Here is a 17,553-nt window from a genome sequence, read left to right as displayed (position 1 = left end):
TGAGCACCCACATGTGGTTCACAACCATCTGTCCTCGGAAAGGATGCCCTCTTCTGGCATTTAACATACATGCAGATAGAGCACCCATATACATAAAATAATAAACAAATCTTTTAAAAAAAACGACCAGCCCCTCACTGGGGAACTCTAGGCAGGTGACCACTGAGCCACACCCAGCCCCTCACTGGGGGATTCTAGGCAGGGGCTCTACCACTGAGCTATACCCCAGCCCCTCACTGGGGGATTCTAGGCAGGGGCTCCACCACTGAGCCACACCCAGCCCCTCACTGGGGGATTCTAGGCAGGGGCTCTACCACTGAGCTATACCCCAGCTCCTCACTGGGGGACTCTAGGCAGGTGACCACTGAGCCACACCCAGCCCCTCACTGGGGGGTTCTAGACAGGTGACCACTGAGCCACACCCCAGCCCCTCACTGGGGAATTCTAGGCAGGTGATCACTGAGCCACACCCCAGCCCCTCACTGGGGGATTCTAGGCAGGGGCTCTACCACTGAGCCACACCCCAGCCCCTCACTGGGGGGTTCTAGACAGGTGACCACTGAGCCACACCCCAGCCCCTCACTGGGGGATTCTAGGCAGGTGACTACTGAGCCACAGCCCAGCCCCTCACTGGGGGATTCTAGGCAGGGGCTCTACCACTGAGCCACACCCCAGCCCCTCACTGGGGGACCCTAGGCAGTTGCATCCCTCATCCTCTTTGTGTTTAATGAATTAACTGTTTTGAGGCGGGGTCCCACGGTCTCACTATGTCCTGGACCTGTGTAGGCAAGGCTAGCCTTGAACTCACAGAGATCCACCAGCTTCTGTGTCACCACGCCTGTCTTTTCTCTTTTTACTCCAAGACAGTTGCCTGACTGGCCTTGACTTCCCGCTGTAGCCCACGCTGTCCTTGAGGCTGTGGTCCTCCTCCATCAGCTTCCGAGTAGCTGAGATGGCGGGAGTGTATTACCAGGTCCAGGTCAAAATGTCCACTCACCCCTCTGTGCACGCGCGCGCGCGCACACACACACACACACACACACATTTGCTGGGCAAGATGCCTCATCAGGCAAAGGCAGCAAGTCGGATGACCTGGGTTCAGTCCCCAGGACTCGGAGAACTGATCCCTGAAATGTCCTCTGCCCTCCGCACGTGTGCAGGTGCACACCCAAACTCGTACACACACATACAAAAGAAAACATTAAACCAAAATAAAGTACTTTAAATAAAAATACTTGTGCAGTTTAAAATTACATTTGGTTATTCGTGCCCGCTGTGGTGCTTGTGTGTTCAGAGAACAGCTGGTGGGAGCCAGGTCCAGGTAGGTCCCGGGGATCCGGCTGAACTGTCAAACTTAGCTCACAGTTGTCACCCCGAGCTGTCCCCGTCTCCCACCTCCCTGTCTCCCCACCTCCCTGTCTCCCCACCTCCCTCCTCCTGTCTCCCACCTCCCTCCTCCCCGTCTCCCTGTCTCCCTACCTCCCTTTCTCCCCACCTCCCTCCTCCCCGTCTCCCCACCTCCTTGTTACCCCGTCTCCCCACAGTCAGGCTGCCCCATTGTGGAGTGTTGAGTTGACGCTCGGAACCTGCTGCTTTGGTCATCTTGGCACAGCATCCTCCTGGTCTCCTCACCTCTTTCGAGGACAGGGCCGGACTCTCATGTTCTGGAAATGCTCGGAACTGGTCTCCAGCCCACAATTCCTTCAACTCTCAGCTCCGCTCTTAGGACCAAGCACTTTCTTTTGTTTTTCGGGCTGTATTTCTGTTACACGTGTGAGCACATCTGCTTGCACTTGGAGGCCGGAAGAGGATGGTGGTGTTTTTCCTGCTTTGACTCCAGCCCCAGTCCTCTGAGGAAGGCCTCTCGCTGAACCACCGATTCTGTCTGGTTTTTACTCCTAAGATGAAAGCCCTCACACCTGCCTCCCCCTCCTCAGCGCTCGGGCTCCAGGCCCGGGCAGGGCGTCCAGCTTGCTAAAGCAGCGTTGCCATCTGAGCTGCAGGCCTCATGACTGCAGACTCTCTTAGCCAGCCACTCCTCCACACTTCAGATTTAAAGAATTATTTTTAATTACTCATATGCGCGTCTGCATGTGAGTTTGTGCACATGAGAGCAGTTACACAGGAGGCCAGAAGATGGCGCCAGACCCTCCCATCGGGAGCTACTGAGTGCAGCCTGTGGTGGTGTAAGACCCGGAGTCTCACTGCTCAGGATCGCGCCCTGCCCAGGAACTCTCACAGACCAGAACTCGATGCAAAAGCAAGAGGTTTATTGCTATCAAGATAGGGTCGCCCCTCCAAAGATAGTAGACGACCCCGAACATGCAAAGCACAGGGTTTTTATACCTGAAAATCAGGTCACTTTGCTCTATAGTTTACAGCTGGTTGTAGATAGTTTACAGCTGGTTGTTTTTCAGAACAGTTCACCCGGCCCTTCAAGCTCTCTGCACCTGGCTTCAGTTCAAAGAATCAGTGTTTTTTCTCATTCCCAGGTGGTCCCTCAGTGGTTCTGGGAACTGAACTCCCGACCTCTGTGAGAGCTGCATACGCTTTTAGCCACGATCCTTCTTTCCAGCTCTTCCATGTTAGATTTTCGGAACTGTGAGGTTTTGGCCCGAGTCCATAATAGCCATTCGGTTTGTGGTCCTGGGCCAGCCTTCCCGTAGACGAATAAAAAGGCCCGAAAGGCATGCAACTCACTTGAACAGGAGCTTGGGAGAGCGGGGAAGCGCCTGATCCTGCTGTGTGGAACAATCAAACATAAGCTAATCAGCTAAACATGCTGCAAAGGGCTGGTGTGCTCGGGACAGTGCTGGGGAGGGCTGGTGTGCTGGGGGAGGGCTGGTGTGGTGGGGAGGGCTGGTGTGCTGGGGATAGTGCTGGGGAGGGCTGGTGTGCTGGGGGAGGGCTGGTGTGGTGGGGAGGGCTGGTGTGCTGGGGAGGGCTGGTGTGCTGGGGATAGTGCTGGGGATAGTGCTGGGGAGGGCTGGTGTGCTGGGGAGGGCTGGGTTCTCAGGGAGGTTTCCTGTGTCAAGAGGGAATGTCTTTGGACACCCCCCCACCCCACCGCACCCCCACTGCCTGCGGTGGTCCAGCTCTCAGGGAGGGTGGACACTCGGGCTCCGGGGATCTTAATTCAAGGCGTGCTCTCCTTGTGCTCTCCCTGTGCTCTCTCCACCGTGCCCTTCGGCACAGGCCTGTGATCTCAGAGCTCAGGAGGAACAGGCAGCCTGGGCTACGGAGGAGAGCCCAGGACAGCCAGGGCCACACAGAAACCCTGTCTCAAAAAACATTAAAAATACTGATCTGTGTTTGTGTGGGGGTGGACACGTGTGCGCGTGGGGTAGAGGCCAGCTCAGGGGAGCTGGTTCCCCATCCAGTACTCGGCTCCCAGGGATGCTCCAGCAGGAGCCGCTCCCCACCCCTCACCTACGTCTCAGCAGCCTATGCAGTGGGCACTGTCGTTGTGTGTTTGTGTGTATGTTTGTGTGTATTTGTGTGTGTGCATGTGTTTGTGTGTATATGTGTGTGTGCATGTGTTTGTGTGTATGTGTTTGTGTGTGCGTGTGTTTGTGCGCGTATGTGTTTATGTCTGTGTATGTGTGTGTGTTTGTGTGTGTGAGCGCGTGTGTGGGCAGGGACAGCGTTTGGAGCTGGCTCTCTTGCTAAGTGTGCGGGGTTTGGGTCTAGGGTACAGAGGCTCGTGGCTTCTTTTCTGTCTCCCTGCTTCCCTCTCTTCTCCTCCTGTCCCGGCCCTTGAGGCGGCTCTGCTCTGGGGCTGGAACTCCCAGAGATGCCCCGGCCTCTGCGTCGCTGGGGCCACGGCGGGCGAGCGTCTGCCCGCTTTGCTTCCCTCTGCGTTGTGTTTGGGAACAGCCGGGCCTAAGCTCTGAGGGGAGCCTGACCTTGACCCCGGCTCCTCGAGTGCCGCCACACTCTAAAGCAAATCTCAGACATGATGTCATGTCACCGCCAGGCACACGTGCCTGCAAGAGAGGTCTCCACAGAGCACAGGAGCACAGGCTGTTGTCAGGCTCGACAGAACGGCTGATGGTGTCTTCATGTTGCTCGGCATCACATCTCTGCTGTCTTGAGGCTCTGTCGGTTTGTAGGTGAGCTGTTGGTATAAGGTTCTTTTGGAATGTACACACCTTACCCGTGTTCATTCAAATGTGATTTCTCTCCCCCACTCTCTGGATTCAATCCGATATTGCATTGTGATCCACGTTCTAAGCATCACCTGTCTCAACTCTGTGTAAACAGGCCAAAATAAAGCAACTAGACACAATGTTGAGCAGTGGGAGGAGAAGGTATGAGAGGAGAGCAAGGAGAGAGATCTTGGAACAACATGGAGATGAACTGGACATAATAGTTCACTAAAGGCAAGTACAATGTGGGAAATCTAAGTGTTAGGAAACTATGTGGGCTTGGAGGTTTAGGAGGGAGTAACTATTGCCCAGCATTGTGTTCTAGGTTAACTAAATAAACCCAAATTCTGTGTGGTGATTTGGTTACACAGCTGTTTAGGATTAACAGCAGCTTTACTAAAAGATAATCCATAATAAATATTAGTCATCATCTACAACAAATGGCCCCAACTAATCTAGCTATCCACACCCTTTAAATCATACTTTATCATAATTTGGAGGGGAGAATAAGCTCCCAGTGATAAAACCCAAACTTAAAACCTAAAAACTCCCAGGTCAATTACTGCTTCTTTAAGAGAGACTCTTAAACCGGCCCAGGAGCAAAAGACAGCCTCCCGTGGGCAGACCTGAGACTTCCATAACAAGACTGGGGGGTACAAGAACTTGAGCTGTGACTCAGCTCAGCAGCCATGGCAGGAAAGAAAGGAACTGGAGGCAGTCAGACCTCTAGACAGAGTTTGGCCTAAACTGCATCTAAAATAAAAATTGCCATGGCAGAGGGTGTTTTAATCCCTTTGGCTTCATTTTGGCTGTCATAGTCATGGATCTGGTTACAATATGTTTAATGGTGATGGTTCTTCTCCATGCTTTCTCCAAGAAAGTTGAAGGAGAAAATGGAGAAAAAAAACCCAAGGATTGGAATACTAAGTTACAGACAAGAAAAAGGGCACTCTTCCTAATAATTAGATTAATAACGGCTAAAGTTCAAAGCTCTCTGCCTGCAAGATACTTGTCAGCTCTTTCTGGTAAGGGTCCACCAATTCACTGAATCATCAACTGAATTCCAAAAATAACCAACTGGGCTTTGTTTGTTACAGCGTAAATTGGCACAACTGACCCCAAACTTAAAATTTTCTTGTCTCTTTGTTTGATTTTCATTTAAAGGCTTTGAGTTACAATGATACTGATTTGAAAAAATATATATATAAATATCTGAACAAGATGGTGAAGGCATATGCCTTTCTTTCCAACACAAAGTAAAAAGAAACAGGCAGATCTCTGAGTTCAGGATCAAGCTAATTTACATAATAAAAGCCAGGATGGCAACTCCTCCTGTTTAGCCATTTGCAGAGATACTCAAAGATTCAAAATGACAACATTTTCCTTAAGGTTCCCATTTAAATTCTTTTTTCTTAATAATAGATGTTATAACCTTGCTGGTCTAAAGGTTGGATTCACATCATTTTTAGGTTTATATAAAGAGAGATAATGTCACACTGCTCTGAAAACTGCCTTATCCTTTTAAATGTGAGACATTTTCATGGGGGAAAAATATTGGTCATGCCTATGTAAAAAAAAAAAAAAAAACAAAACACAAGAGGCTTAAAGATGGCAAAGTACATGCCAACCTAGTTTAGTCCTAAAAACTCAAAAATTGTATTCATATGTTTAAAAAACAAAACTGTCCATCCTGTATAAAAAAGGAGCAAGCCAAAGAATAGCCACTATCAATGTAAAGCCCAGGTACAAGATGCCTAGGGTATGCTTAAATGCTAAGAGGGAGTTTAAATAAAGTTTGGCTATAAAGGCATAACGGCCCATTCTATATAAACAAGGGGGTAGGACAAATAGCTACAACATATATAAAAATCTAGGACTAAACCTCAGAACAGGTACAAGATACCTACGGTATGCTTATATTCTAAATTAAAAAAGGAGTTTATGCAAAGTTTACTTAAAACATATGTTTTCTATTGCTCAAGGCAACCAGCTTGTCTCTCTAATAGGAGGCTTCTCTAGGGAAATAGGTAGCAACTTGGCCTAATACAACAGGCACGCAAGAGCCCAAAAAGATATTTTAATCTATCTAACCTTGTTTTGATTTCAACATGATAATTATTGTATGTTCAATAATAATGGTAACATATATTGCTAATCCCTTTACATGGGAACAACTCTAAAACTGACTGAGACATACAAATGTGTCTCCAGCAAAAACTTCAACAATACTTGGCCAATAAATCCTTGGCTATAATATCCTCAAAATGTATTATGCTAACCTTTTAATTGATATAGATTAAATTGGCTTACAGTTTAGTTTCATCCTGTACATCTCATACATTTATAATTTTAGAACTCTATAATGCTTGTGAGAAATTATATGTTTGCAGAACAAAAGAACTGGACACCAGAGATGCTGGATCAAACCTAACAGAATCATTCTTCAGCATGCTGAGACATTGACACATCTGTTCCAGCATCTTGCATGTTCCAGCATTCTGCTTGTTCCTGCCTCAACTGCTTCAATTGCCATTTCTCATCAAAGCCTGCTCCCAAAAGAACTTTAAAGAAAGCAACTAATTTTAACTGATCCAGCACTTTAGACTGTTCCAAAGAGGACTTTTATTAAGCCTGAAATTTCTCAACATTCAAAGACTGGACCACAAATGCTATTGCTTGCTTAATTAACCATTTTTTCTGATTTTATTTGGTCCCCTACAGGATTTCTGCATGTCCAAAATGTCAGCTAGAAGAAATCTATGATAACGGTGTCCAATTTTCCTTAAAGGGGGTTGGGTATGTTTTTGGTTGTTTGCTATGGCTATGAAATTTTATTGTCATTGGGAGATTTTTATTATTAATGGTCTTATTCAAAGTGAAAAAAAAACAATATACAGGGATATCTTATAGGAATAGAAAAAAAAGGTAGATTATTAAATCTACTCAACTTAGGGTTTTATTTGTTATTCCCAAATAAGGTTAATTTTAACTCTGATATAGGATTTTGCATATTGACGCAAAATAAGTCTATTTTTAATACATTGGTATAAGCTTTAGTATATTGCTAGAAATGCAAGGTTACTTCCAATACTTTTAAACAGCTATTAAAAACTGGTTAGGGTATTAAGTAATGCAAGTTAATTGGTAGTTATTCAACTCATAGTCATGTCAGACACTAGTCTATTTTATCACAGGAGTATACATCATAGGTTTAACAGGTACATATGATTTTTATATACAGATCAAGATATGATTCTATAGACAGGTCAATTATATAAAGATAGGTAGTCTTCAAAAACTTCAGAGACCTAAAGAATATGGCATTTAAAAGTGTTTTTATTATTTTAAAGATTCTTTGACAATGAGACAAGTCATCTCCTGGCAGCACCCTGCCTACCTTGAAGAAGATGATGAGCATCGAAGAACCCCCATAAGGAGATGGCTTCAAATGTGGCAAACAAGCCACTCAGGTAAAGAAAAAACCCTCACTTCATGACAGACAAATTCTGCCTAAAATGGGCAAACTTAAATGCAGGACAAGTCGACTGCCGAACTCTGCCAAGACAGGGTAAGCAAGTCCTAAATAGTTCCTGCTTCACGTATATGTTTGTCAAATATTCTGAGCCAGAAGGCTGAAGATGATGCTCCAGCGTTATAAAGAGTTATGGGTAACTGTTCAGGCAGCAAACTGTCTCTGTCAATTTTAATTTTTGGAAGCTGCTAACATGCACTTCCTATTTACTCTCATAACTAATTTTATTCCTTCTCAAGTCTCTGATGGGGTTGAAGACTAAATAGTCATAGTGCCACAATTAAGCTTAAGTTGTTTAGAAGTTAAGAAATGCTTTCCTATAGGTAATACCAATAGGGATAAAAGTTGATTTAGGTATAGAACTTTAAACTTGTCAAGATAGATAGAATAATCAGATACTTTCTCCTAAGTTGCTAAATACACATAGACTGGACATTGCACATGTAGATTTTACTAACAGTTTTCATAATTTTATAATTATTTTTGTATTGAAAGAAAAGGAGACTTTTATTGGACTTAAAGTGGGAAATGTTGGTATAATGTTCTTTTGGAATGTATACACCTTACCCTTGTTCATTCAAATGCTGATTTCTCTCCCCCCCCCCACACTCTCTGGTTTCAATCTGGACATTGCATCGTGATACTCATTCTAAGCATTCTGTCTCGACTCTTGTGTAAACAGGCCAAAATAAAGCAACTAGACACAATGTTGAGCTGGGAGGAGCCAGAGGACAGGAAATGATCGAGAAGAGAAGGTTGGAGAGGAGAGAGAGGAGAGAGCAGGAGGAGAGAGATCTTGGAACTACATGGAGATGGACTGGACATAATAGTTCACAAAAAGCAAGTACAATGTGGGAAATCTAAGTGTTAGGAAACTATGAGGGCTTGGAGGTTTGGAGGGAGTAACTATTGCCCAGCATTGTGTTCTAGGTTAACTAATTAAACCCAGTCTCTGTGTGGTGAGTTGGTTACACAGCTGTTTAGGATTAACAGCAGCGTTACTAAAAGATAATCCATAGTAAATATTAGTCATCATCTACAACAGTAAACAGAGGCTGTACTTGATGTACTCACACACGCATGCACAGGCACACACCTCTGTGGGCGCCTGTGTGCCATGACGCATATGTGGACATCAGGGGTGAGCCTCAGGTGCTGGTGCTCACCTTTGACCTTGCCAGACACACTCCAGCCCAGCTGGCCTGTGAACTTGCTGGGGCACAGAGGTGTGCCCAGCCACTTCTAAGGCTCTCAGCGCCTCGGGCCTTCCAGCTGGTGGGGGTCTCCTCGAGTGGTGGAGGGGCTCAGGCCGTCAGGCCTCCACCCCAGCCACCTTCACAGCCCTTGATGCTACACTGTGTTTCCTCTTCAAACTCCCCATGGCTGCCACTTGTCTGGAAGTCACAGAGATGCCGCCCCCTCCTGAGAGTAACCAGGCAGGAGGGGAAGTGAAGAAGAGAGCGATGGGGGGGAGGAAGAGAGTGAGGGGGAAGGTGAAGAAGAGAGCAAGGGGAGAGGCAGAGAGCGAGGGGGAAGAAAGAGAGTGGAGAGGAGATGAAGAAGAGAGTGAGGGGGAGGAAAAGAGTGGAGGGAGGAGGTGAAGGAGAGAGCGAGGGGGGAGGTGAAGGGTTCTCCCATGGACTGGCTCCCAGCGTCTGCCGGGTGTCACAGCGGCCTGCATCCCAGCTCCCAGCCAGCCTCACTGCTCCGGAAGTGTGAGTCCAGCCTGCGCTACCTGAGACCGTGTCTCAGAGACACACTGGAAGTCCAGAGTGATAAGTGAGGAGCCTTGGTACCTGAGGAAAGGTAGTGGCCACCACAGAGCAGAGGCCAGCGGAGGGTCCGCTCCCGTCACCCTGGGCCACCATTCCAGCCTGTACACCTCGAGGTCAGTGAAGACCTCAAGTCACCCGACACCTTCAGCAAGAGGAAGAACACGGAAAAGCCGGGTGGGCGCTGGCCTGTTCCTTACTTTACCATATTGCACAAGCCTTGCTGGTGACGCAGCCGCGGTGTCCGGTGTTCTACGCTGCTGGGGTGAAATGCCCTGAGCCAGGACAGGGCTACGCTCAGCTCATTCCCCCACACAGGGCCACGGAGCCAGCCGGCACAGTGGCACACTTCAAAATCCCAGCGCTTGGGAGGCAGGGGCAGTGGATCTCTGTGAGTTGGAAGCCAGCCTGGTCTACAGAGCAAGTCCAGGACAGCCAGGGCTACACAGAGAAAACCCTGTCTGAAAAAAACCAAAAACCAACAACAAAAAAGATCAGAGATGGATGGATGGATGGATGGATGGATGGATGATGGATGGGTGAATGGATGAATGATGGATGGGTGAATGGATGAATGATGGATGGATGATAAATGAATGGATGGATGGGTGGATGGATGGATGGATGGGTGGATGGATGGATGGATGGATGGGTGATGGATGGATGGATGGATGATGGATGGATGGATGGATGGATGGATGGGTGGATGGATGGATGGGTGATGGGTGGATGGATGGATGGATGAATGGATGGATGGATGGGTGGATGGATGGATGGATGGATGGATGCCAGGTGCTCGCTGGCTTCCTTCATTCTGTACAGTCCAGGGAATGGTGCCGCCCGCAGTGGGTCTTCACTCCCATCAGACAGGACAGTCCTCACTGAGACTTTCTTCCCGGGGCTCCAGAATGCATCCACCTGATGCTGTCGTGCCTGAGGCCGGGTCATCCCCCCGCCCCAGGCTGAGTTACCCCCCCAAGCCAGGTCACCCCTGAGGCCGGGTCACTGTGTTCTGCTTTCGTGTCACCTTTGAGATCGTCAGGCAGATTGCCGTTATGTATTTATTCATTTTATTCCTTTGCAGGCAGGGTCTCACCGGGCCGGGCCAGGCTGGCCTCCAACTCCCCATATGCAGGGATGAGCCTGGTCTGGTCCTCCTGCCTCCACCTCCTGAGCCTGGAGTCATGGTGTGGACATCGTGCCTCACACCACAAACCTCACACTGCTCATACCAATCACACCCCACCTCACACCTCATCCCCCACACCCCCTAACATCGCTCACACTCCTCCACACCCCCACGCCCCTCACCCTCACACCAATCACACCCCACCTCACACCTCATCCCCCACCTCACACCTCATCCCCCACACCCCCTAACACCCCTCACACTCCCCCACACCCCCACGCCCATCACCCTCACACCAATCACACCCCACCTCACACCTCATCCCCCACACCCCCCTAACACCGCTCACACACCCCCACCCCCCTCACTCCCCCCCAGCTCCCTCTCGGCAGGGCAGGGTGGTCCATGTGCACTCACGGAGCACGCAGCCATCCATTCCATTTTTCGGACCCGGGTCTCGGGGCGGGGCGGGCGTGGCTGTGGGTGAGGCTTCTATTCCAGGTTAGTAGGGAGGCTGACCATGCCGGATCAGTGTGAGCCCAGCCTGGTGCGAGCTGGGCCTGGTGCGAGCCCGGCCTCAGCTGCTGTCCACTCTCTGCCCAAGTGGAAGTCACTTCCGTGGGCTGCAGGGGACGCTGGGGACATTTGCTCTTCAGGAGAGCTGGGCTCGTTGCCCAGGCACTGGCAGAGCCGAACAGTTCTTGAATCGGGAGTGAGGACTGAAAGAAAATGAATCAGCCAGCACCTTACACACGGGACCTGTCGGAGAGGGCTTCCAGGAGAAGCCAGTCGCCCAGTTTATTCCCATGATCCCCTTGTAGGTCAGAGCAGAGGCGTCTCAGCACAATGGGCCTCAGAAGTCCGACTTGTTTACCTCGACCACCTGTCTGTGGGATCCTCACACAAACAAAAGGTGTGAATCTGACAAGCATCCCACCTGCTGACTCCAGTGACGCCAGGTGAAAACAGCTCTTTCCACAGAGGCTCAATAAAAAAGCAGCCTGACAGACCAGCGGCTCCCCACAGCGAGTGTTTGCAAAAAGCGTGCTCTCTGTGACAGCGTGCCTTCCCTTCCTCCTTCCTCCTTCCCTCCATCCTTTCTTCAGTCCCTCCTTTCCTTTCATCCATCTTTCCTTCCTTCCTAACTTCCTTCCTTCCCTCCCTTTTCTCCCCTGCTCCAGCACTTTCTGTCCTTTCTTGTTTGCTTCCTTCCTTCTCTCTCTCCTTCCTTCCTTCCTTCCCTTCTCTCCCCCGCTCCTTCTCCTTCCTTCTTTCTTTCCCTTCTCTCCACTGCTCCATCTCCTTCCCCCATTCCCTCCCTCCCTCCTTCCTTCCTTCCTTCCTTCCCTTTTCTCCCCTGCTCCTTCTCTTTCCTTCTTTCTTTCCTTCTCTCCTCTCCTCCTCCTTCCTTCCATCCTCCCTCCCTTCTTCTCTCCCTTCCTTCCTTCCCTTCTCTCTCCTCCTCCTCCTTCCTTCCTGCAAACACAATCACGGCTATCACTGTGTGTGAGGATGCTCAGAGAGGTGGAGTGACTTTCCCAAAGTCTCACAGCTGCCGGGGAGTTCTGCTTTTGAAAAAACAAAGAGGTGCGGCTTCAGAGCAGTGGTGGCGCACGCCTGTGATCCCAGCACGCAGGAGGCAGAGGCAGGAGGATTTTTGCGAGTTCAAGGCCAGCCTGGTCTACAAAGCGAGTCCAGGACAGCCAGGGCTACATAGAGAAACTCTGTCTTGGTTGTTGTGTGTATCCACAGCTGTCCTGGAGACCGAAGGAGACCATGATATCATGATCTGCTAAATTCACGCTGGAGAAGTGCACAATTGAGTTACAAAATATCACCCAGAAACCTCATGGTCCTGCTCTGTAGCAAATGTACGTGCTCCTGAGTGTTACATTTTATATTTAAATGCATTGAAAGTGTGAGTGTGAGCATGTGTGTGTGTGTGAGTGTGTTTTGCTAGGGACCAAATCTACATCCTTGTACAGGCTGGGCAGGGGCTCCACCACTGAGCCACACCCAGCCCCTCACGGGGGGATTCTAGGCAGGTGACCACTGAGCCACACCCCAGCTCTTTGCTGGGAGAATTCTGGACAGGAGCTCTAACTATGAGCCGTATTTGAGAGAGAGAGAGAGAGAGAGAGAGAGAGAGAGAGAGAGAGCGCGCTACATCCCCGGCTACACTCAGATTCAGATTCTTCCCATGTTGGGTCCAGCATACCCTCGGGCTTGACTGTGTTAGGACAAGTTCTGAGAAAGCCCTCTGGCAACCGGCTAGGGTACAGCCCCACAGACGCCCCAACCCCAAGACCCGAGCACATCCATGCACCACACTCAACCCTCACCTTTGTCCCGAGTTCCTCCCCCCCCCCCCCCCCCCCCCGTGCCCGAGCTTCCTCAAACCCCAGCCACACTGCCTGTCTGTGTCAGCAACCCTGCTCTGTAGCCCAGGCTGGCCCAGGCTCCTCAGCGCTGGAATCACAGGCGTGCACCGCCGTGTCCAACCCGCTCAGCTGTATGTTGAGGGATGTCCACCGCCCGAGGGTCTCGAGCGTCGAGGGGCCGGGTTAGTCACAGGTGAACAGGCCTCTGGGCTGTGCCCGAGAGCCGCCCTCTCTCACCTGCCATCCCTTCTCCCCTGAGGCCTGGAGGACTCGGCAGGCGCACGTGTGCTACAGGAACTCCATTTGTGTCTTCTGCTTGTTCCCACAGCCTCACTACGCCAGTCCCAAACTCACAACCAAACAAACCCACAATCTCTGTGGACTCTTGAAGTTACAGAGGTGCAACACCACAGTCGCTTGGCTAAGTTTGTGTGTGTGTGAGTGAGTGCTGGCTGTGTGTGTGTGTGAGTGCTGGCTGTGTGTGTGTGAGTGTGTGTGTGTGTGAGTGCTGGCTGTGTGTGTGAGTGTGTGTGTGTGTGTGTGTGTGAGTGCTGGCTGTGTGTGTGAGTGTGTGTGTGTGTGAGTGCTGGCTGTGTGTGTGAGTGTGTGTGTGTGTGTGTGTGTGTGAGTGCTGGCTGTGTGTGTGTGAGTGTGTGTGTGTGTGTGAGTGCTGGCTGTGTGTGTGTGAGTGCTGGCTGTGTGTGTGTGAGTGTGTGTGTGTGTGTGAATGCTGGCTGTGTGTGTGTGAGTGCTGGCTGTGTGTGTGAGTGTGTGTGTGTGTGAGTGCTGGCTGTGTGTGTGAGTGTGTGTGTGTGTGTGTGAGTGCTGGCTGTGTGTGTGTGAGTGTGTGTGTGTGTGTGTGTGTGTGTGAGTGCTGGCTGTGTGTGTGAGTGTGTGTGTGTGTGTGTGTGTGTGTGTGTGAGTGCTGGCTGTGTGTGTGAGTGTGTGTGTGTGTGTGTGTGTGAGTGCTGGCTGTGTGTGTGAGTGTGTGTGTGTGAATGCTGGCTGTGTGTGTGTGAGTGCTGGCTGTGTGTGTGAGTGTGTGTGTGTGTTAATGAGTGTCCTGGCTGTGTGTGTGTGAGTGTGTGTGTGTGTGTGTGTGTGTGAGTGCTGGCTGTGTGTGTGAGTGTGTGTGTGTGTGTGTGAGTGTGTGTGTGTGTGAGTGCTGGCTGTGTGTGTGTGAGTGTGTGTGTGTGTGTGAATGCTGGCTGTGTGTGTGTGAGTGCTGGCTGTGTGTGTGAGTGTGTGTGTGTGTTAATGAGTGTCCTGGCTGTGTGTGTGTGTGAGTGTGCTGGCGGGGGTGTGTGGGGGAAGGGGTTGCAGGATGGGGTCACGGGCCGTGTGTGTCTCTGCACGCGGCTGCTGGGGCTCTGGACTCACATCTCTTCCAGGGGGCGGAGGGCCGGGCTCCTCCACCTCGCGCGGGAAGTGCAGATGTGTGCAAGGGCGCCGCGCCTGCTCGGGCCTGGGCCTCGGAGGGTTAAAGGGAGACCCACGCCCCCGGCTGCGCAGAGCCCACCGCGCGTCTGCGCGGAGTGTGCGAGGCCGCGGGGCGGCGCGGGGCTGCGGGACGCTGGGGCTGCGGGCCGCGTGCTTCTGCCCTCCTCGCGGCTCCCGAGGCCCTGCCCGCGGCTCCCTCCGCGCCTCGCACCCGCGCCGGAGCGATGCGGCGGTGGCTGCTGGCCGGGCTGTGCGGCTGGCTCTGCGGCTCGGCGCTGGCCACCGGCTTCCTGTTCCCCTTCCCCGGGCCGCAGCAGCGCGGGCCCGACGGCTCCGCGGGCGGCCAGCCCGGCCGGTGAGTGAGCGGGGGAGGGGAGCGCCGGGCGGGACCCTGCGGGGAGGGGGTGCGCTCGCGCGTGGGGCGCCCGGAGCTCCTGGTGGGTGTGCGCGGACGAGGGTGCTCACCGTTCGGGTTCGGCCTCCAGGGTTCATGTTTCTGGGGCACACGGGGCCGCCCCCTCGGGCTGGGGCCTCGAGCGCGCTCCGAGGACACCTGGGTCTGGAGGGCACGCGGGGCACAGCAAGGGGCGCGGCGGGGGGGGCACAGCAAGGGGCGCGGCGGGGGGGGCACGGCTGGGGCACGGCGGAGCTCACGCTGCCCCGGCACCCGCGTCTCGTCCAGCGCCAGGGCGCGGCTGGAGGTTGACGGCCGCGCGCGTCCCTCCACGCGCGAAGCACCTCACCCCACGCAGCTGTGCGCACACGGCTGTCGGGGTCTCCTGCTGCCCGGCGGCCGTGTCCACCCTCACACCACCGTGGGCCGAGGGAGTGCAGCGCCCTCGCGGGAAACCCGCTTCTTTGCGCGTGGGCTGGGCATCGGTGACCCGCTCGTGCCCGCTCGTGCCCGCTCGTGCCCCCCGCGCCGGGCGTGTGCCCCGGGCTCTTACGTAGGCACCGGGGATTCCAACCCAAGCATCACGCGTGTGCAGCGGCCCCCGAGCCCCCAGCTCCTTTTTACACGTCCTAAACGGGGACCGGAACTCGCTAAGGTGCTGGCGAGCCTCCTGCCGCAGCGCAGGCTAGCCCCATCTGCGAGCCTCCGGCCGCAGCCTCCCAAGAGGGATGTGTGTGCGTGTGCACGCGCGCGTGTGACACTCTCCTTAAGCCTTTAACTAGTATATCGAGTCCTGAGGCTAGACAGAGTGTAAACCCCGAGAATCTACAGATTCTGTCCGTGGACTCAACCATCGTTGGCAGCCGGTGTGTGTGTGTGTGTGGACCAGACACCGCTGTGTGCAGGCAATTCCTGTCCCACCCCGGGCTCTCTCCTCCACACACCGCCCTCGAGCTGTGAACCATAGTGATCTGTGCACCGACGTGAGTCCTGGAACCAAGTGGGAGGGTCCAGCCGCTCTGTCTCTGTCTGACGGCCATTACCCACAATCCCTTGCTCTGCTTCGGCAAGACACCCTTCTGGGCTGGGGTGATGGGGGCAGGACAGCCAGGCGGGCTCTGTGTCTGTCTCTGTGTCTGTCTCTCTGTCTCTCTGTCTCCCTCTCTCTCCTGTGCAGCCCTGGCTGTCCTGAACTCTCTGTGGACCAGGCTGGCCTTGAACTCAGAGACCCACCCTCCTCGGCCCCCTCCCAGAGCGCGGGGCCACAGGTGTGCGCCGCCCTGGCTTTCACGGCTCTGGCTGGCTCCGGTCCTGCCGCTGGCAGCGTCCTCGCTGAGTGGCTCCCAGGGATGTTCTGGCCTTGAGCTGTGCGTTCGTCTGCTGGGACGCGGCACACCTGACAGCCTGAGTGTGCTGCTCCCTCGGGGAGTGTTCCGGCCCCTCGGGTGGCTCTGTGTGACACCGTTTCTGGGGAGATGTGAACAGACATCCACACACCCAACATGTGGAACCAGCGGACGGGAGCGCCAGCCCTGGCAGTGTGAACGTGGCTTCCCACAGGAGCGCGGCTGCGGAGCTGCTTCCCGGAGCAGGTGACTCTCTGGAAGATGGAGCTGTCCCTGGGGCAGATGGCTGCGCACGCTCCCCCTTCCTCAGAGGCTGGGATAGCGCCAGGCGGGAGTGCCTGTGAGCCTGTGAGCCTGCTGAATTTCAGGGACTTCCTGAGACTTGTGTGTTGTTTGTCTCCTGAGATGTAAAGGCTTCACTCTAGAACACACTTAGTTTTGGCGAGCTTTGCTCCGGTGGAGGAGAAACGTGTGAACCCAGAGACTCCGCTCTGCCCTCGCGTCCACCTCCCGCGGCAGGCTGCTGGCCCCTGGCTCCCTCTGGCTGGGGTGCAGACGTGGTCCAGGGACAGGCAATCCACTCAGGGCGTCCTGCTGCGGTCCTTCTCCCACTCGGGCAGTGCCAGGGCACACTCAGCTCCTGGCTGGAAAGTGTGACACACAGACCGGCTGTGCCCCTGGGTGGCCTGGAGAGGCCTCCTCCCACAGCCCGCAGGAGCACAGGCCTTGGGGTTGAGGACAGGGCTGGGGGCACGCTTCTCGCCGAGGAACCTGGTTCTTTCTCAGCGACGTGTAGGGGCGGAGACGGTCACGGGGTTCGGGGCCCGGCCGCTCTGACGGAGCTCCAATCCCAGCGTCCTGTGGGGCAGCTCACGCCCGCCCGCAACTCCAGCTCCTGGGAGGTTCCCCTGTTCTCACGACTCCTGTTCACATATGTGTGAACACACACAGAGGGACACACACAGCTTAAAAAGTGATCACATTTGTTCATCCACGTGTGCATGTATGTGCATGTAGCATGTGTGTGTGTGGGGGGCACACGTATGTGAGCTTGTGTGCTGTGGTGCTTGTGGAAGCCAGAAAACAATCTTCCCAAGCTGCTTGTCTCCTTCTGTTGTGGGCCCTAGGTCTTGACCTCAGGGCCAGGCTTGGTTGCCTCCGCACGCCAGGCCACAGCCCAGCCCCTCACTGGGGGACTCTAGGCAGGGGCTCTACCACTGAGCCATACCCCAGCCCCTCACTGGGGGATTCTAGGCAGGGGCTCTACCACTGAGCCACATCCCAGCCCCTCACTGGGGGACTCTAGGCAGGGGCTCTACCACTGAGCCACACCCCAGCCCCTCACTGGGGATTCTAGGCAGGTGACCACTGAGCCACACCCCAGCCCCTCACTGGGGAGTCTAGGCAGGTG

The sequence above is a fragment of the Meriones unguiculatus genome, chromosome 15 (genome assembly GCF_030254825.1).
Source record: "Meriones unguiculatus strain TT.TT164.6M chromosome 15, Bangor_MerUng_6.1, whole genome shotgun sequence".
Classification (NCBI taxonomy): domain Eukaryota; kingdom Metazoa; phylum Chordata; class Mammalia; order Rodentia; family Muridae; genus Meriones; species Meriones unguiculatus.
The sequence above is the reverse complement of the archived record's forward strand: the minus strand, read 5'-3'. Positions refer to the sequence as shown.